Source organism: Melospiza melodia, chromosome 27, assembly GCF_035770615.1.
Source record: "Melospiza melodia melodia isolate bMelMel2 chromosome 27, bMelMel2.pri, whole genome shotgun sequence".
NCBI lineage: Eukaryota > Metazoa > Chordata > Aves > Passeriformes > Passerellidae > Melospiza > Melospiza melodia.
This window is the reverse complement of record NC_086220.1, coordinates 2,359,396-2,378,122: the sequence shown is the minus strand read 5'-3', so window position 1 is coordinate 2,378,122 and position 18,727 is coordinate 2,359,396. Positions and strand designations below refer to the sequence as shown.

Genomic DNA, 18,727 nt, shown 5'->3' with positions numbered 1-18,727 from the left:
CTTGACTTTTTCCCCTGCTTTTGCAACATCTGTGAGCTTAGTTTTGGCATGTTTTGGTCCTTTGCAATGAAGCTGATTACCTCACAGCCTATTTTTTGAAGACACTAAAATTCCCGATTTTCTGCTTTTTTCAATTGCATTTCATTGGAACCTATCTCCTTTCCAGAGTGTTTGTAAGCCTTTCTTTTGGGATTCTCAAGATTCCTTTTGCCTTGCCAAAAGGAAATGAAATTTCGTTTCGGGAAGGGAAAAGGAATCTTGCGATTTCAATGGGGACCAATACAGAAATCTTTGGTGCATGTCCCTGCCCTTGATGGCATGCTATGCCTTTTGATGGCTTTGACTGTGGGAAAGATGTTTTTCGTTTTTTTGGTTGTTTTCTGAAGTGTCCATGCCATGTCCCTCATATCTTGCCCCCTAAGTTTTGTCTTCCTACTTGACCTTTTCCCCTGCTTTTGTAACATCTGTGAGCTTAGTTTTGGCATGTTTTGGTCCTTTGCAATGCAGCTGATTTCCTCACAGCCTATTTTTTGAAGACACTAAAATTCCCAATTTTCTGCTTTTTTCAATTGCATTTCATTTAAACCTATCTCCTTTCCAGAGTGTTTGGAAGCCTTTCTTTTGGGATTCGCAAGATCCCTTTTCCCTTCCCGAAAGGAAATGAAATTTCGTTTCGGGAAGGGAAAAGGAATCTTGCGATTTCAATGGGGACCAATAGAGGAATCTTTGGTGCATGTCCCTGCCCTTGATGGCATGCCATGCCATTTGATGGCTTTGACTGTGGGAAAGATTTTTTCTTTTTTTGGTTGTTTTTTGAAGTGTCCGTGCCATGTCCCTCATATCTTGCCCCCTAAGTTGTGTCTTCCTCCTTGACTTGTTCCCCTGCTTTTGCAACATCTGTGACCTTAGTTTTGGCATATTTTGGTCCTTTGCACTGCACCTGATATAATCCCGGGGCCTTTTCTTGGAGTCACTAAATTTCCCAAATTTTCCTTTTTTCTCCTCCAATTGCAATTCCTTTATGGTGTCTCCATTCCAGCATGTTTGTAGGTCCTCATTTTCTGTTTTGTCCTTAACTGGGGATCAATTTTGGAAAGCTTTGCTGCATGTGCCTGCACTTGATGGCGTATGGCCTGCCTGCATTGTGATGGCTTTGACTTTGGGAATTATTTTTTCTTGGTTTTTTTTTTTTATTTTAGGTATTCATGCCATGTTCATCATACCTTCCCTCTCCAAGTTTTGTCTTCCTACTCTTCCTACTTGACCTTTTCCCCTGCTTTTGCAACATCTGTGAGCTTAGTTTGTGCATGTTTTGGTCCTTTGCACTGCACCTGATATAATCCCGCCCAAATTTCTTAAGAGTAACTAAATTTCCCAAATTCTCTTTTTTTTTCTTCCAATTCCAATTCCTTTGATGGTGTCTCCATTCCAGCGTGCTTGTAAGTCCTTCTCTTCTGTTTTGGCCTTCAGCGGGGATCAATTTTGGCAAGCTTTGCTGCATGTGCCTGCACTTGCTGGCGTATGGCCTGCCTGCATTTTGATGGCTTTTACTTAGGGAAAGATTTTTACATTTTTTTGGTTGTTTTCTGAAATGTCCGTGCCATGTCCCTCATATCTTGCCCCCTAAGTTGTGTCTTCCTCCTTGACTTTTTCCCCTGCTTTTGCAACATCTGTGAGCTTAGTTTTGGCATGTTTTGGTCCTTTGCACTGCACCTGATATAATCCCGGGCCATTTTCTTAGAGTCACCAAATTTGCAAAATTTTCTTTTTTTCTCTTCCAATTGCAATTCCTTTGATGGTGTCTCCATTCCAGCGTGTTTGTAGGTCCTTCTTTTCTGTTTCGGCCTTCAGTGAGGATCGATTTTGTCAAGCTTTGCTGCATGTTCCTGCACTTGCTGGCATATGGCCTGCCTGCATTTTGATGGCTTTGACTTCGGCAAAGATTTTTTCTGGTTTTTTTTTTTTGTTTTTTTTTTTTAGTTTTCATGCCATGTCCCTCATATCTTGGCCCCTAAGTTATCTCTTCCTTCTTGACTTTTTCCCCTGCTTTTGCAACATCTGTGAGCTTAGTTTTGGCATGTTTTGATCCTTTGCAATGCAGCGGATTTCCTCACAGCCTATTTTTTGAAGACACTAAAATTCCCAATTTTCTGCTTTTTTAAATTGCATTTCATTTAAACCTATCTCTTTTGCACAGTGTTTGTAATCCTTTCTTTTGGGATTCGCAAGATTCCTTTTCCCTTCCCGAAAGGAAATGAAATTTCCCTTCGGGAAGGGAAAAGGAATCATGCGATTTCAATGGGGACCAATAGAGGAATCTTTGGTGCATGTCCCTGCCCTTGATGGCATGCCATTCCATTTGATGGCTTTGACTTTGGGAAAGATGTTTTTCATTTTTTTGGTTGTTTTCTGAAGTGTCCATGCCATGTCCCTCATATCTTGCCCCCTAAGTTGTGTCTTCCTCCTTGACTTGTTCCCCTGCTTTTGCAACATCTGTGAGCTTAATTTTGGCATGTTATCGTCCTTTGCAATGCACCTGATATAATCCCGGGCCATTTTCTTAGAGTCACTAAATTTCCCAAATTTTCTTTTTTTCTCCTCCAATCGCAATTCCTTTGATGGTGTCTCCATTCCAGCGTGTTTGTAGGTCCTTCTTTTTTGTTTTGGCCGTAATGGGGGATCATTTTTGGCAAGCTTTGCTGCATGTGCCTGCACTTGCTGGCGTATGGCCTGCATGCATTTTGATGGCTTTGACTTTGGGGAAGATTTTTCCTTGTTTTTATTTTTGTTTTAAATATTTGTGCCAAGTCTCTCATGACATCTTATCCAAGTTTTGTCTTCCTACTTGACCTTTTCCCCTGCTTTTGCAACATCTGTGAGCTTAGTTTTGGCATGTTTTCGTCCTTTGCAATGCACCTGATATAATCCCGGGCCATTTTCTTAGAGTCACCAAATTTCCCAAATTTTCTTTTTTTCTTCTCCAATTGCAATTCCTTTGATGGTGTCTCCATTCCAGCATGTTTTTAAGTCCTTCTTTTTTGTTTTGGCCTTCAGTGGGGATCAATTTTGGCAAGCTTTGCTGCATGTGCCTGCAGTTGCTGGCATATGGCCTGCCTCCATTTGGATGGCTTAGACTTTGGCAAAGATTTTTTTTTTTTTTTTTGTTTTTGTTTTAATTGTTCATGCCATGTCCCTCATATCTTGCCCCCTAAGTTGTGTCTTCCTCCTTGACTTTTTCCCCTGCTTTTGCAACATCTGTGAGCTTAGTTTTGGCATGTTTTGGTCCTTTGCAATGCAGCTGATTTCCTCACAGCCTATTTTTGGAAGACACTAAAATTCCCGATTTTCTGCTTTTTTCAATTGCATTTCATTTGAAGCTATCTCCTGGGACAAAAGGGTTTAATGTATTTTTCATCCACAATCCTTTGAGGCTTTCTGTTTTTTAGCATAAAGAATATCTCTGGTCTCTGGGATCGTTTAAAGGCTGTTCTTTCTCTTCCCAAACTATATTATCTTGGAATTGGCATCATGCTGCCATGGCCACGGGTTCTGTGTGCCTGGGTGCTGTGTGTTTCAGGGGCTGGGAGTTTAGCGGGCTGCAGGAGCTGTGGTGCTTATGATGCTCCCTTGTGCTTTACCCTTCTCTCTTGTGCCTTACTCCTCATTATCCGTAGTGAACATGCTCTCCGTGCCTTGGTTAGGATGTGCTTGATTAAAATAACCTGTCAGAGATGAGATGGAGACTAATTAAAGGTCATTGCCTGGTGTGGGTAGATGGGCCTTTGGTTATATGCCCCAAACAAATTACTGGCACCTGCTTTTGGAGCTCCTTGCCTGGTTCTCCAATAAAACTTGTTTGCTTTGGGGAGGACAATTGCCAACAGATCTAAATTCATGTAGGAATTTGCTTTGCAGTAGGAATTGTTCTATCAACAGAGAAAATATTTCTTCTGTGCATATCTGGGCTTGACCAGGGCCAGAGGCTGTGCACAGGGGAAACAGATCTATTTATACTGGAGTGATGAGGAGTGCTTGGAGAGAATGTTTTACTCTTCTTGTCTTTTCTGGCTGAGCATCACTTGATTATAAATATTACAGCGGCATAAAGCCCTGGAAATCAAGCACTGGTTTGATGATGCTGCTACAAAGGGCACGAGCTGCTTGGACCTACTTTTTTGCCAACAGCTCCATCATCAGCACAGGGCAGCATGGCCAAAGATTTTATTCCTGGCAAATCCATGCCATGGAGATGGACTTTGCCTCTTGAAGCCCATGTTCACACTGTGCAGCTTGGGTCAGCTGTGCAAACAAAGAAAAGGCAGCGTTTTAGGGAGGGGAAATCCCTGCCAATGCTAAATCAGTGCTGCTTTATTGCCTCCCTAAAGCTGATGTGCTGCTGGCTCCAGACAAAGGCCATCCACCATTTTGGAGTTATGGAGAACCTGTTTTGTTGGGCTCCTGCTGCTGTCAAGGAGTCAAGTTCATCCCAAGGACACAGATATACAATCAATAACCTATTTACCAAAACAAAATGTTCTCGGCTGGCTGTCTTGCAGTCACTGGTTATTAAGGTGATTTATTTGTATGAAGTGTTCAGGCTTTTAAAAGCATTGCAGGTTAATAATAGAATCAGGGAGTAGTTTGGGTTGGAAGGGACCTTTAAAGGTCATCTAGTCCAACCCCCCTGCAATGAGCAAGGACATCATCAACCAGATCAGACTGCTCAGAACTCAACCATCCCACCTGACCTTGAATGCTCCCAGGGATGGGGCATCTGCCACCTCTCTGGGTAACCTGTGGTAGTGCCTCACCATCCTCATTGTAAAGAAACTTCTTTCTTATATCTAATTTAAATCCACCCTACTTCTGTTTAAAGCCATTCCCCCTTGTCCTGCCACAACAGGACCTCCTGTCCTGAGAAATGTCCAGAACTGATTACATCAAATGGGCTGAAATTGCTTCTGGCAAGGTAAGTGTGCCTGGTCAGACTATTTGTAGGATAACATTCACCCACAAAGCTGGGATGTCCTTCTGCTTCCCCCCAAAACCTTCCAGGCCTTATTGAGCCAGGCTGGCTTAGGCAGGTGATGGTGCTCACCTTGTCGGACACCTCAGGGCACCAGGCAAGAGCTACAGGGCAAATGTCCCCATTGGTAAAGTGGTGAATTGTGGCAAAGAAAGTGCTTTTGAACAATGATAATTTTCCTGGATCCAGGGGCTGGTGACACATCCTGCCCGCCTGAAAGCTGCAGTGAAGGCAAAGGGGTTCAGGAAGTGATTTAAGGAAAATGGGAGTCCATAAACGGCCTTTGTCAGGGAAAGCACATATCAATAACTGCCCCATCTGGCTCTGCAGGGGAGCAATCCACACAAACCGTGCAGCAATTTCCTCAGACCAGCTGTGATGGGGAATAAAAGCTGTAGCCCTGGGAGCTGGTGGGTGGCTGGCCGGAGCTGTTTACTCCCTGCCAGCCAGGAAAGAGGTTGGGAGGCTCCTGCAATGGGTTACCCCCATTCCCAGCACTTCTTGGAGACCCTGGCACTTTTACCACACCTTCCCCAGCCCCACCAGTCGTGGAGGGCAAGTGGCATTGCAAGAGGCTGCCTGGCTGCCAGCAGGAGCTGTGCTGGCAGATGTGTTAATGAAGGGAGCTCGGGTAGAGTACTGGTGACAGTGGGAGCAAGGACACGGTGCCAGTCTTGCTGCAATTAATACATAACTGTGAGAATCTGAGTGCAGAGGGAATGCTGCTTTGAACACCCTCATTTCCTCTCCCACTCCCCCCTGGTCTGGGTTCGAGCAGCCTTGCTCCAGAGTGAAATTAAAATCTGCTTCCATTCCAGGATGCTTTTACTCTCCAGCATTTATTCCTGCTTTTCTCCAGGGCTGGAAGTGAGGGTGTACTTTGGTTGGTTTGCTGCCCTGAACCAGCTCAGTCTGCTGAAAGCAGAGCCCTTTGGAAGATGGAGGTTTCTGGAAATGGACTCTCCCCTTTTCCAGCTGCTCATCACCTTTGTGGGGTGTGAGGGGCTCAGGGCAGTGGCTGGGGCTTCCCTTGTGTCAGTGCTGCCACGAGGAGTGGGCAAAAACTGTCCCATGGCTCTGACTGTGCCAGAGGTGCGCTGCCTCATCCTCCTGAACTCTGGAAGCAGGAGAAGCTAATCTGCTGCATCAATCTATGGGCTGATTAGTCCTCTGGACTTGGAGCTTTTGTGCTTCCCTATCTCAGAGTTCTTCCATCCGCCCACGTGAGTGACAGCTTTTGTGTAATTTGCCTGTGGGACCTGTGAGGAAAAAGCCTTGGATGTGATGGGACCTGGTGCTGCAGTACTCTGGGGTACAGCTGATTGCTTCCTTTTGGAGTTCTCTTGGCCATGGATTTATTAACAGGGCTCTGTTTCCTGCTGGTTGCCTTTATCAGATGTGCACAGAGTGTGTGCAAGGGGGTTCCTCAGCACAGCTGAAAATTAAGACATAAGGAGGAATCCTAGTTTGAAAGGACGAGAACAAAATCAAAATAAAAGGATATTTTTTGCCCAAAGTTAGCGTGAGTCAGCATGTAGGAATCAGCTCTTCCCTGGATCCCTGTTCTTCCTGTGCTGCTGGCAGATGAGGGTGTCCTGCAGGGCTGTGATCCATCAGCATTCCTGGCAGGAATATACATTATTTAGTTGCCATTAAGCTGGTTGTAACACAGCTGCTAAGAGCCCTTAGTATCTGCCACGTCCAAGTGAGAGGAGATGTCACTTTGACTTTTTTAATGCCATCTGAACTTTCACTTGTGAAAAGTCACCCTTTCTGACATTGCTTGACCTGCTTGGAAAAGCTGTGAGTCTTTACAAACATCAGCACTGCAACGGGGCTATAATGCATCCTTGGAAAAACAGCCAGGAGCCCTTCAGGGATCTCACCGGGGAGCAGGCTCTGAGCAATATATTCCAGTATCTCCAAGCAACAGCTTAATGTGTTGTCTTGTCTGCTTAAGTAGCAGAGCTCCTCTGGCCTAAAAGCCTCATCACCAGAGGGTTATGGAGTGCAAATTGCTGCTGAATGAATTTGCTGCTTTGTTCACTCTGGTTTCCCCTCCCTTTTGTGTATGTTATGACAGTGAAATGACTCATCTTCACCTTAATATCATGTTTTGGAGAAATGGTCTAATATTTTGTACAATGCTCAATGTAAAAAACCCCAAACCAACAAAACAGATGAAATCTGTTCCCTGGAACTATGTTTTCCAGTGCAATTACACAGAGCCAGCTCCTTTCTCCACACTCTTTTGGGCAACAGACATTGTGGAGTACAAAGTTAATATCATCAACTATTGTAAGGAAAAGAGGGAAAAGCAGAAGGAAAAGAAGCAAAAGCAGGTTTGAGCTTAGTGAAACTTGATTCTGGCTTTGGGCTGCAATAATTTATTACAGCTCTGTTTTACAATTAATGCCATCCTGACCTACTTAAATAGAACATCATAATTCTTGTGACCATGTATGTGGTCATGAAAATTCAGTGCTAAGAGTGTGAGCCGTGTTGGTTATGTCAGTGGAGAAAAATGTAAGTTGGGTAACTCAGGTGAATTGAGCAGGAAATGGTGTGCTATAAAACTCATAAAAATAATTTAAAATGCAAAAGATAAAAGGAAAAGGGAAGGGATTACTGCAAGATGGGGTTTATGGCTGGTGCTCTCTGCTTATCTGCACCCCATGGTCATGGCCATAGTGGGCATGTTAGGGACTGCATTTAGTGTGGGTCCCAGAAATAGCCAAAAGAGCAGTGACAGTCAGGAACACCTGGCTCTCCTCTCTTTAAAATCTAATTTCAGCCCCAAATTTAATTCCCTGGGGATTTAAGCTGTGAGGTCTTTGTGTGCTGGGTAAATAAAGCCCCCATCAGAAATCATATTAATGCAAATTATAGATGACCACACCAAAAAGAAGTTTTGGATGCTTGTGGAGGAGAAGCAGAAAAAGCAAAGAAATAAAGATACTTCTGGGTTTTCCACAGGGAATAATTTCTGAAGTGCAGAACTCCCCAGGCCATGCAGGGCCTCCTGCCAAGGGGAATGATTTCAGACAAGTGCTGACTGTGTGGGAGAGGGTGTTTTGTGTTGGAGGGCTGAGTTATCACGGAAGTTTTTCACTTCTAATACTTGGTAATATCAGTGTCATTTTGTCAGTAAGGAGCACACTCAGTGTCTGAGACATCTCCATCTCCACCTGCTTCACAACTCCACTTGAAGGCAGATGAAAATTATTTCCTTGTAAATGACGTGTTTTCAACAAATTCTGCAAACCCTTACTGAGGCTCTGTCGAAGTCGAGGCGGTCACGACATAAAGCAGAGACCACAAGCACACTCAGTCTTAGTCTCAGTAATCAACCGTTAGCACCGTTGGCAACAGTTGGCAACACTTTATTAGTGAAAATGGCTGATACACTTTCCAGTTTTTTCCCCTCCAGTCGCAGAAGGCTCCCATCTTTCCTCTCTTGATCTCCTTGGTTCAGCTTCTTCCTCTTACTTCTCGCTCCTTTAGCCAGCAGGCCCGCTGCTAGCCCCTTTCATGATTCCCCCTTTTTTGTTTCTGAACTGTAAATACAGCTGCTATGGATTTTTGCAGGGCCCTTTGCAAAAATCCAAGCAGAGAGGGGAAACATAAAATCACAATCACAACCATCAACAAAATTCCCATTCTTAATGCAATCGTTCCTGTTCTTCATCCATCTTTAAGTACTCCTGCATTGCTTAGCATAGTGCCCAGATTTAGCACAACGACTGCATACATCGCTGCTTGCGCTTGGCCTAAATGTTGTTTTCCGGACAGTACACTGTGACTTTACGTGCCCCTGTTGCCCACAATTATAACACTTTGCTGAAGGTCTTAGCACTGCAGCAAGAGCTGCCATTTTATGCTCAACTGAACCAACTTTCGAGCAAGCAGTAACCATCTCAGACAAGGTGGGTTCCCCAGGCAAAGTGTCAATAATCTTTCTGCAATCTGGGTTTGCATTTTCTTTAGCCAACTGTATGCACAATTTGTCTCGCAAAGTTTCATCATCTACCTGTTTCTCAATAGCAGCAGCAAGTTTTTCTGCAAACTGCAAAAATGGTTCTCTCATCCCTTGTTGTATAGTGATATATTTCTGTTTTGGAGCTGCCATTTCCATTGTTTTAGTTAAAGCACCCATGCCAATTTGCTGAGCTTGTGCCAAAATCGAAGGATCCCACCTTGCCTGTAAATCTGGATTAGCAAAAGGCCCAGAGCCCATTAGGGCATCAACACCCACAGCATGACGAGGGTCGTGTTGAGGCAACTGCATATTTGTTAAAGCGGTGCGCTCAGCCACTCGCCTCCAAGTTTCTTGAAATACACCATATTGTACTGGCTGGAATAGAATTGTAGCAAGATGAGTGATGTCATAAGGTGCAAGCAAATCTACATTAATCACACGTATTAATTGCATTACCTCTGAGGAATTAATACCATACTGAGCTACTTTCAATTGGAGGTCTTGCACAACCCTCCAGGCGAAGACGTGATTACTGTCATTCTGTCCTGTTCCAGGAACTGCTTTGAAAACTGGAAAAGCCATAGGGTTATCACAAGCAACATTTGCATTGGCACTGCTCTCCTGAGGTACTCTTGGAGCACCTAACCTTTCTATTATGTCCCAATTATTTTCTTCAACTGCTTTCCTCCTAACAAATTCCCAGAACTCCTGAGGGTGTCGAGGAAGCACAGTTACTTGACATGGAGGCAAAGTCCATGGGGCAGTAAGGCTAGAGCTCTTAGGAGATGAAGGGACCAGAGCTCCTTGTCCCAACTCAGGTGTTACTGCGGGCGACTCATCACTTGACTCACTGTTGTTGTCACTGTCAGGTAAAGGAGGATACGGCTTTGCAGGTTGTTCAAGCTGCTCAGAGGGAAGTGTGGGGGGGGGCGGATGGCTGGGTTTCTCTCTCTGCTAGAGACATTTCAGCTAACTGGCGTAGCGGTGTAGTATATACAGGCACCATCGCGAGCTGCTGCACAGGTGTGAAATAAGGAGGCTTAGGGGCCTGATAAGAACAGGCTAGGGCAGGTTGTCCAGAAGTTTTGGCAGCTTTCCCAGAAGCCTTGGCAACCAGCCCAGAAGCTCTGGTAGCCTTCCCGGAAGCTTTGGCAGCCTTCCCATCAGAGCCCCCTTCTATCTCAGAGGCCCTCCCATCAGGTTCTGTTATCAGGCCCGACTCTTCGTCCGCATCTTGCTCCATTTCTCTATTTTCCATTCCTTTAAAGCCTCAAAGAGCGAGTTCCAAGTAACTGCTAGATCAACAACTGTTTTATCTCCCGCTCAAATGACTTGCCAAAGTCTGTCCCCGACTTTTTTCCATGCCTTAACACTAAATGCTGTGTCGGGATCAGTGCCAAAATTCTGTGATTTAGCCCACAGCATTATATTACGAAGTGCATAGTCTGACATATTAATTCCCATATTTCTTAACAAAACTTTCCATGTAGACAGAACATTTTCTTCCTCTTTAGATAAATTTTGTCCCATTATTACTAGTTGGTGGCTCACCTACTTCCAGGTGTCTTGATTTGAAAGAATCAGGTCCGGACCTCCCTGTGGCTTCCACTTGCCACTCTCAGCTGCACCAACGCCGCCTCCTCCACTACGTCCCAGTGGGTCACGGTTGCCAATTGCTAGGACCCTGTATGGGCCCCCACCGACTATTTTCTTATCACATCGGCGGTCACCAAAATGTCGCAGTCGAGGCGGTCACGACATAAAGCAGAGACCACAAGCACACTCAGTCTCAGTAATCAACCGTTAGCACTGTTTGCAACCGTTAGCAACCGTTGGCAACAGTTGGCAACACTTTATTAGTGAAAATGGCTGATACACTTTCCAGTTTTTTCCCCTCCAGTTGCAGAAGGCTCCCATCTTTCCTCTCTCGATCTCCTTGGTTCAGCTTCTTCCTCTTACTTCTCGCTCCTTTAGCCAACAGGCCCGCTGCTAGCCCCTTCCACAAGGCTCCTTGCCATGAAGTGGATTTTCTATTTATTTTTTCCTTTTTTATTTTAATAAGAAGAATTGCTTTCTTGCAGATGTTAGGTAAATTTTTCCCTTCCTGGGATGTCAGGAGGTGCACATCCTGTACAGAAACACTCCCCACCTGCATCAATAACCTTTTTGTACTGCTCAGTGAGTCCTAGAAAACTGCAGAGCAGTTTTGTGTCTCTGCAGGTTACTTGGCAATCAATTCTCCATCTCTGATAAATCCTAATTTACAGGGAGGATGTGACGAACTTCCTCCTCTGCAGTCAGGAGTTGGCAGTGCCCATTCTTCTGCAAATTTATGGGTTCAACAGAATAATATCATAGAAACAGAGGTGTTATGCAGCATTCCTTCTTGGTTTGCTCCTCATTTCATGGGGCAGACAGCAGCATTCTACAGCCCTAAAAAGGGCAGGGAATTTTCTGGACTGGGAAGAAAAGCATCCTTGAGAGAGGCAGAATATGATGCTGTTACCCATGGCTGGTGTTCCCCCTCTGTTATCAAATTTCCCTCCCTTGCTGCCCTGGGGCGCCTGAGAATGGGTGGTGTAGTGATGTTGTCCATATTGAAATCAGTCAAAGAGTTTGTGGACTTCTTTCCAGCATGAAAACAAACCCTGTTCTTCTGGTTGTATGAGGGAAAAATTATTTCAGGCAGAGAGAGACAAGAAAAAGGTGAGAAACCAGTGAATTTTTTTCCATGTGGCTGCAGGGAGGGAGAACAATTGTGGTGTGGAGATGCATTGTTAATGTAAAAGCCACAAAAGCAACCCAAACAGGGAGTGAGCATCACTGGAACTGCACCTCTGTCAGTAAGGGATGGATCCCTCCTGCTCTTTCTCCCGCCTGGGGCACCTGTGTGGGGCTGGTTGTCCCTGTCATTTACCTTTTGATTGCACAACCATTTCTTAGAAAACAGCTGGCTCTTCAGACTCTCCTGGGCATTCAAGTGAGTCCAGGAGATGTGGGGGTGAGCTGATAAGTGGGTTTGGATGATCTTGGCTGTTAGGTGTTGCTATGTTTCCTGATGCTGGTCTCCAAAGCAATCCCTGGCACGCTGCTTTTGTGGAAGGCAGAACAGCTCAAGAGAAAAATGCACTTGAAATTACCTGTTCTGGGGAAATGCAATGAATTTTCTGCTAGGAACTGCATGTAAGCAAAGATGGAGCCTGAATTAGGGATCTTTCCTTGTGGGGGTCCCTTACACTGACACAAAGCTTTCTGTGCCTCTCAAGAGTGTTGTCACCATACAGAAACATGTCACTTCGGGGCAGGGAGGGGGATTTGACATCACAAAACATCGAGGGAAAAGAATCGAGGCAAATTCTCCTTTTCTGGTCAGGAAAACCAGAGTGTGTGCCTGCTGTGTTCCACGAGTAGGAAATCAATTGCTGAGGGATTTCTGCGGGGAGATTTGTGCTTTATGAAATTCCTGCTAAGGGCAGAGGACTGGGGAGCTGGAAATGATAGTGCTGTCTTCCTCCCCTCTGCTGCTTTAATTGTTTGTAGTCATTTAATAAGCAGCACTATTCTTCCCTGCAGCAAACACAGACAGGTGGCATTTTATTACCTTTATTAGGGCCCCTGTTTGGATTTTCTTTGCTGTATTTCCTCCTTTGCAGGCTTGGCCAAAAACTTGGAGAGATCAGTGTGAGAACTGGACTTTGTGCTGTCAACATTCTGAGTGTTGAGCCAGCACCAAATCCATGCAATTATATGGGAAGGAAATAATAAGGACAAATGACATGATTTAAACAAGGAAATGCTCTTGACTTTGGCATTTTATGTGCACAAATGCACACCAGAAGAGGAAGAGCAAAGCAGGTACAAGCTCCCAGTACTTGCAGAAGAATGAATGGAAATAACTTCCTGTTTAGGCTGGAAACTAGGAGAAAATTTGTACCCATCAGAGAGATGTTGAAGTGGAGCAGCTGCCTAGTGACAACAGATAGGTGGAGAAGTGAACCCCCAAATTAAAGGCTTTTAATGTGGAGTTTTTTGGATGTTGGGGTCTTTACAAGCAGATCATGTGAGTCCCATGGGCAATGCAGGTGGATTCCCAGGGGAGCATCCCTGTCCCGTACCAGGGATCGGCTGTCCTGGTCCCACAGAGTGATTTGGGTTGTACCTGATGGCCCAGCAGAGCTTGGGGAAATGCCTCAATGTTGGTTGGATTTGAATGGCATTTGGGTCAAATCGAGTTTCTCCTCTGAGGGATGGAGTCTTGACCTCTCACAGGTTTCACTTGAACATTTCTTTAATCTGTCCCCCACCTCAAAACCCCCAGCAGATCCCCTGCTCCTGCCACTCTGTGTCTCCCACAGCTGTGATCCTCAGAGCTTTTGCCTTACACTAAAAGAACTGGAAATCGGCTGGGTTTTGTTACCTCTTGGCAACAAAATTGTCTCCTATTGTGCAGCTCAGGGGGAAAGAAACCTCTTCCTCCCTTCAGTCTGCTGCCACAAAGTGTTTTGTTCCTCTTTGTGAAGAACCAGGAAGAAACACTTCTTTTTAAGATAAGGGAGCCCAATTCAATTCCCTTATCATTTTGAGCAAAATAACCCAGTTATTTATGTTGGAAGTCACTCCAAAATTTTGAAGAGATCTTTTTAGAAAATATTTCTCTTGGTGACTGATTATGAGTGGGTATGGGAAGAAACTCTTTGCATTGAACCACTCAAAGCAGTAATTTCTTCCCAAAGAGTAGATGTAATTACATTTTTTGGGTGAAAAAAAAATAAGTAGTAGTGGACCAAAGGAGCTTCAAGCTGATGTCTATTTGCTGCCAATGACTGAATTAAAGGCACAGGGTTCCTATCAGCTCTGCCAGACAAAACGTTGTATTTGGGTTATTGGGGGTTTTGTCAGAAATCTTTGTAGCATGAATAGTTCATGGACTTATCTCTGCTGGCTTCAGCCATTCCTGCTGTCCATCATATCTTGCTATTATAAGGCAGCTCTTTTCATTATGCTGTCTTTTAATTCAGATATCTGAGCCTTTTTCTACTTCTAGTCTCACTTTTCCGTAGGACAAACATTTTCTTATCTGTGAGTGTATTCAGTGGTGGCCACACAAGTGAAGGCAAGGAGCTGGCAGGTGATAATTTATGAAACTTTCTATAATGGGAAAAAATTCAGCATTCAATTTCCATCTCCTTAGAAATCTCTATTTCTTTTCTTGTCTCTTGTGCTCTTTGTGGCTGGTCTGAGTTTAGTGCTTGGAAATGCAATTATATGGATTCAAATTCTTTTGAGAGAGAATAATCTTGTATACAAAGCCAAATAAATTTAACTTTTCAATATTAGAGCAGTTTGACATTGTCATGGCTTGGGCCTGGCAGAGCCAGAGCCCCCATGAGTATACCTTCTCCCTGGTGTCTGCTGTGAGATGTGACCAGGAATAAGCAAAGCAGGCTCCAGCTTAAACATAAAGAAAACTTTATTACCTAAAGTACAAGAAAAGAAAGAAGGAAAAAAACTATAAGAGAAAAAAATTGAAAACCTTACAAAAAACACTTTCCTCCTCCCCACCACCAAAATTTCCCAATCCGATACATTCCCCCCAAATTCACCAACTGCCCAGTCTGGCACCACCCTTTTGGATATTCAAACTTCAGTCCATGAAGAGGAGAGGAGTCTTTCTTGCACCATAGGCTTCCCCTGGAAACACACTGAAACCTCATGTGCTTCCCTGTCACTCAGCACCGCCCGGAAAGTCCTTTTGCCGCTTGTGACATCTTCCTTCCATGCCCAGTGCTCTCACCACTGGCATGGACCAGAGCTGCTTTTAGGGTTGTCTTTTAAGGATGCCTTGTCTCATTCCAAAAAGGCACAGTCTCTGCTTTGGGACATCTGTCCCCCCCCCATTTTTATCCAACCCCCTGGGGCCGAGGGGTCCCCACAATGAACCCTCCTGGTTCTGAGGCACTGCCTCCCCCTAAATGCAGTCTCTGTGTCACAGGAATAAAACTGGTTCAGTCTATGGCTACACAAGAAAAGTCCAGCCAAAAGGCCACTCCAATCATCTCTCCCCACTCAGCAAGCCTTCTCCACGTCCTTTGGGCCAGGTCCTTGTCTCATCTCATCTCTTATCTCCCGTCTTATTCAGCTCCAAGGAGGATCAGCCTCTTTGCAAGCTCCCAATCATGAAAGAAAGGGGTTAAAAATTTCAGTCTCTGTCTGTCCCAGAACTCCGGCACTCCCACACTTGCTGCTGCTCCGGCCGGGCACCTCCTCCCTCGCTGCATTCCCCCCCCCCTTCTCCTCCTGGGCCGGCTGCTATCACATTCGTCTTCACCGGCTCTTCTCTCTCTCTCTCTCCTGGGCGGGGAATGGCTCCCCAATGTCTCTTGGGGCTCCTCCACCCTTCCATCCTCCAGGGCCTCCTCACCTCCCATCTCTGTCCAGGCCCAGGCCTACTGCATGGCTGCCCCTCCCCGGCCCAGCCCGGGGAAGGGAGATCCGACCTCCGTCCCTTGAAGTCCCAAGAGAGCCTCCCAGGGCCGAAGCTCTGCTTTTAACCCCTGGGTGTTCTCAGAGGTGTGTCCAAAACCCCACTGGCTACACCAGGTGCCAATATCAAAATCCAAGCACCCATTGGTTTGACCACAGCATCCCAGAATTCCCACTTCTTCCTGGTCAAACCACCACAGACATCCAGGTTGGGGACCTGGCAGTGGTTAGTGCCTGGCCAGCCTCAGAACACAGAGTTTGATTTAGATGAAATTTCATTCATTGGAGACAAAGTAAAATTGCCTCTTATTTGCTCAGCACTAAAAATCCATCTGAAGCTGATTGCCAAGACTTGCTGCTGAATGATGTGATTAACTCCTGCAATGGCACCATGAAATGAGAGATGGGGAGAGGAATATTAAAAAAAGGCATTTCCAACCATGTGCAGGCCCTCATGTCCTGCTGTTGGCTTCGTGCTGTCAAAGGGGCTAATTTTGATGGTTTTAGAGGCACTAACCTGGGCAGTGAAATGCACCTCAGGCAGCAATTGCTTCTCTGATGTCTGCAAGTGCCTTTATCTCCCTTCATGCTCCTCAGAACTGAAGTCCTGCACAGACCGAGTGAATCTGAGGCTTTGGGAAGGCCCAGTGGTGATAGATTTCGGTGAGACTTGAGTCAGGAGATGGAAGCAGCAGCTGAAGATGCTGTAATCTTCATCCTTGGGCTTTCCTGCAGGCTGATGCGGTGTGAAGGAGACAGGGATTCCACAAAGCAGCTTCTGTAGCTCCTGGGGGAAAAAAAACCAAGTGGAAAGTTCTTTAATTTGTTAGAGTTTCAGGCTGTGCTGTACCTCAGGGCCAGGCTCTGCCCCTCTCTGCTCCAGCTGGTGCTTCCCTCTGTGGTTTTTATTTGCAAACTACCTCTCTGACCAGCTTCCACTTTGCTTTAAAAATTCAGCACCATGTTTGTGGCTGAACGGGTTCCAGAGCTGGGGAGAAGGGTTTGAGATGCAATTTGCATCACAGAGTTGTTACAATAGGGAAATTGTCCCATCCCTCCTGCGCTTGGAGCTGCTAATCTTGTTCTGAACATTGAAAAACTCTTCAGCTTCTCTCATTATACCTAAATTTGATTACTGCTTTGATTTCACACCTCTTTCACGCAGGCTTTTCCTCTCTCCTTGGCTGGAAAAGATTAATTTCTCTCCTTCTCTGAAAAGATTAATTTTATCAAGCCTTGGGACAGTTCCCGTCATCTATCTCTGCTCCTAACGCTGCTTTTAATTATCTTGGGAACCTGAGCAAGAGGGAAACTGGGAGGAGTTTAGTGAGAAGAAAAGGAAGGCACAGAGGCCTAAGTATAAATGCAGATTCTGGGTCACCAGAGTCTGGAGTGTTGAGGGGATCTGGGCCGTGCAAACTGATGTTTTTCTCTGTGAAAGGCTGATTCCTTCTGTATCTCCTCCTGAAATTCCTGTGCACCAGGGCTGGTGCTGGAACTGCAGCCACACAAACTCCCCATGGAGCTGTGTGGGACACAGTGGGAAATCATTTATTTGCTGCTTTTGATGAAAAGTTGTGACATGAACCTCAGTGTCAGGGAGGTGACACGTTAATGCTGCTGCTGTCAGACAGTGCCCACACATTGTGTCTGGAGACAGCTCAGGAGAAGATGAAGAAAAACCAGGATTAAATCCCATGTGCCACTGAACTCTATCAGAGATAAACTGCTTGGAGTGAAATCTGTGAAGTGACTGGGGGGAGCTGGATGAAAGGGACAGCTCTGAGAAGTGTGTGGTACGTCAGTGATGTCCTAACACTCATCTTTGCACAGAGATGAAAAAGTATCAGTTTGCATGGCCTGAATGTCTGCGTGTGGAAACTGTGTATTGCACAAGCTGTGTTGAGCTCATCTGGCTCTGAAATATCATCTCTGCACCTTAGCCAGGAACAGCAGCAGAGTTCTGAACAGATTAATAAAAATCAGTCATAACCCAGAAGCAAACCGTGGCAATACACATCTGTGGCAGGTGAGGAGACCAAAAGCTTTCATTATTGTTCAATTAAAAAATCCTCTCTCTTGGCATTAAAATGCTTTAGTTTCAGCTCTGTCCCAGACTTTCAATGTCAAGTGTTTCTCTGGCTGTTGGGGGTAGGTTCTCCCCCATAGCTCTCTGCAGGTTGGTGCTAATTAAAGATGTTCTGTCAGGTTCAGATGTTTTGGTGCCTGAACAGGGAGTGCAGAACAGGGATTACAAGTGCTGACATTTACTGTACTAGAAATTCCAAGGGATAAATTTGTGCCAATTAACACCTTTAACTAGGAGGATCAATTCCTGTTGTGCTTGTACCAGAGTCTGGGCACAGACGGGGTTTCCAAGGGAAATCTTGGTCCATGTAGGGCTGGGGCTCCCTCCAGGCTGGTCCAGCCCCTCAGGGTGCTCAGGAACAGGGGTTCCCCACAGCCCAGCGCACCCTCCTTAGCCCTGGGGCTCCCAAGGGCAGAGCCATGGCTGAGGCCCTGCAGGAGCAGGCGGGCTCAGCCCTGCTCCAACATGGGATCCCATGGGACAGGGCACGCTGGGATTTGCCCCTGCAGCTACCAGGTGTGTCCAGAGAAACTGCAGGGAGGGGGTGACCTCTGTCAGTGGGACCCCTCTGTGCACAAGTGCCCCCACTCCTGGGGTGGCTGTGCCAGCTCCCCCGGGGACCTCCAGCCCTGAGAACCTGGAGCAAGTGGAAACCACAACTTTGCAAATGCTGCCTGGGCCCAGTGCAAATGGTAAGAGAATGGGGGTGTGAAAAAAAAATTGTTTATTACAGAATTGTTTATCAACAACAATACAGAACAATTTTAGAATGTAAGAACATTTGCAACAACAACAACAATCCATAGAACGTATATACATAAGAACCTATCTAGCTAAACTATATTAAATCTATTTGTAGAAGAAAAATAATTCTTAAAGTCTTAAGTCCTAAATCCTATTCTAAATACAAAAAACTGCAGAACAATGTAGAACTGTAGAACTATGTACAAAAGGGTGCCAGCGCTGTCTGGAATGTTCATCAGGGGTAGAAGAAAAGCAGGTGTCATGGTCACTGCATCTGGCACAGAGGGCTCTTCCATGTGTCCCCAGGTTGGCACATGTGGGCAAAGCAGGACTCTGCTACCAGAGCTGGGCTTGGCTGGGTCTGGAACGGAGCTTGAGTGGCCCAAAGAGAGGACAGGGCAGGCAG

At 45.6% G+C, this 18,727-nt stretch overlaps 1 long non-coding RNA gene across 1 annotated transcript; it reads right to left on the bottom strand.

Annotated features, from left to right (window-relative positions):
* Positions 1 to 14,457: 14,457 nt before the first annotated feature.
* Positions 14,458 to 15,512, bottom strand: LOC134430063 (uncharacterized). Its single transcript, XR_010030717.1, has 2 exons — positions 15,427 to 15,512; positions 14,458 to 15,172 (listed from the first exon to the last, which is right to left on the bottom strand). It is a non-coding gene; the product is annotated as an uncharacterized LOC134430063 (long non-coding RNA).
* Positions 15,513 to 18,727: the final 3,215 nt, after the last annotated feature.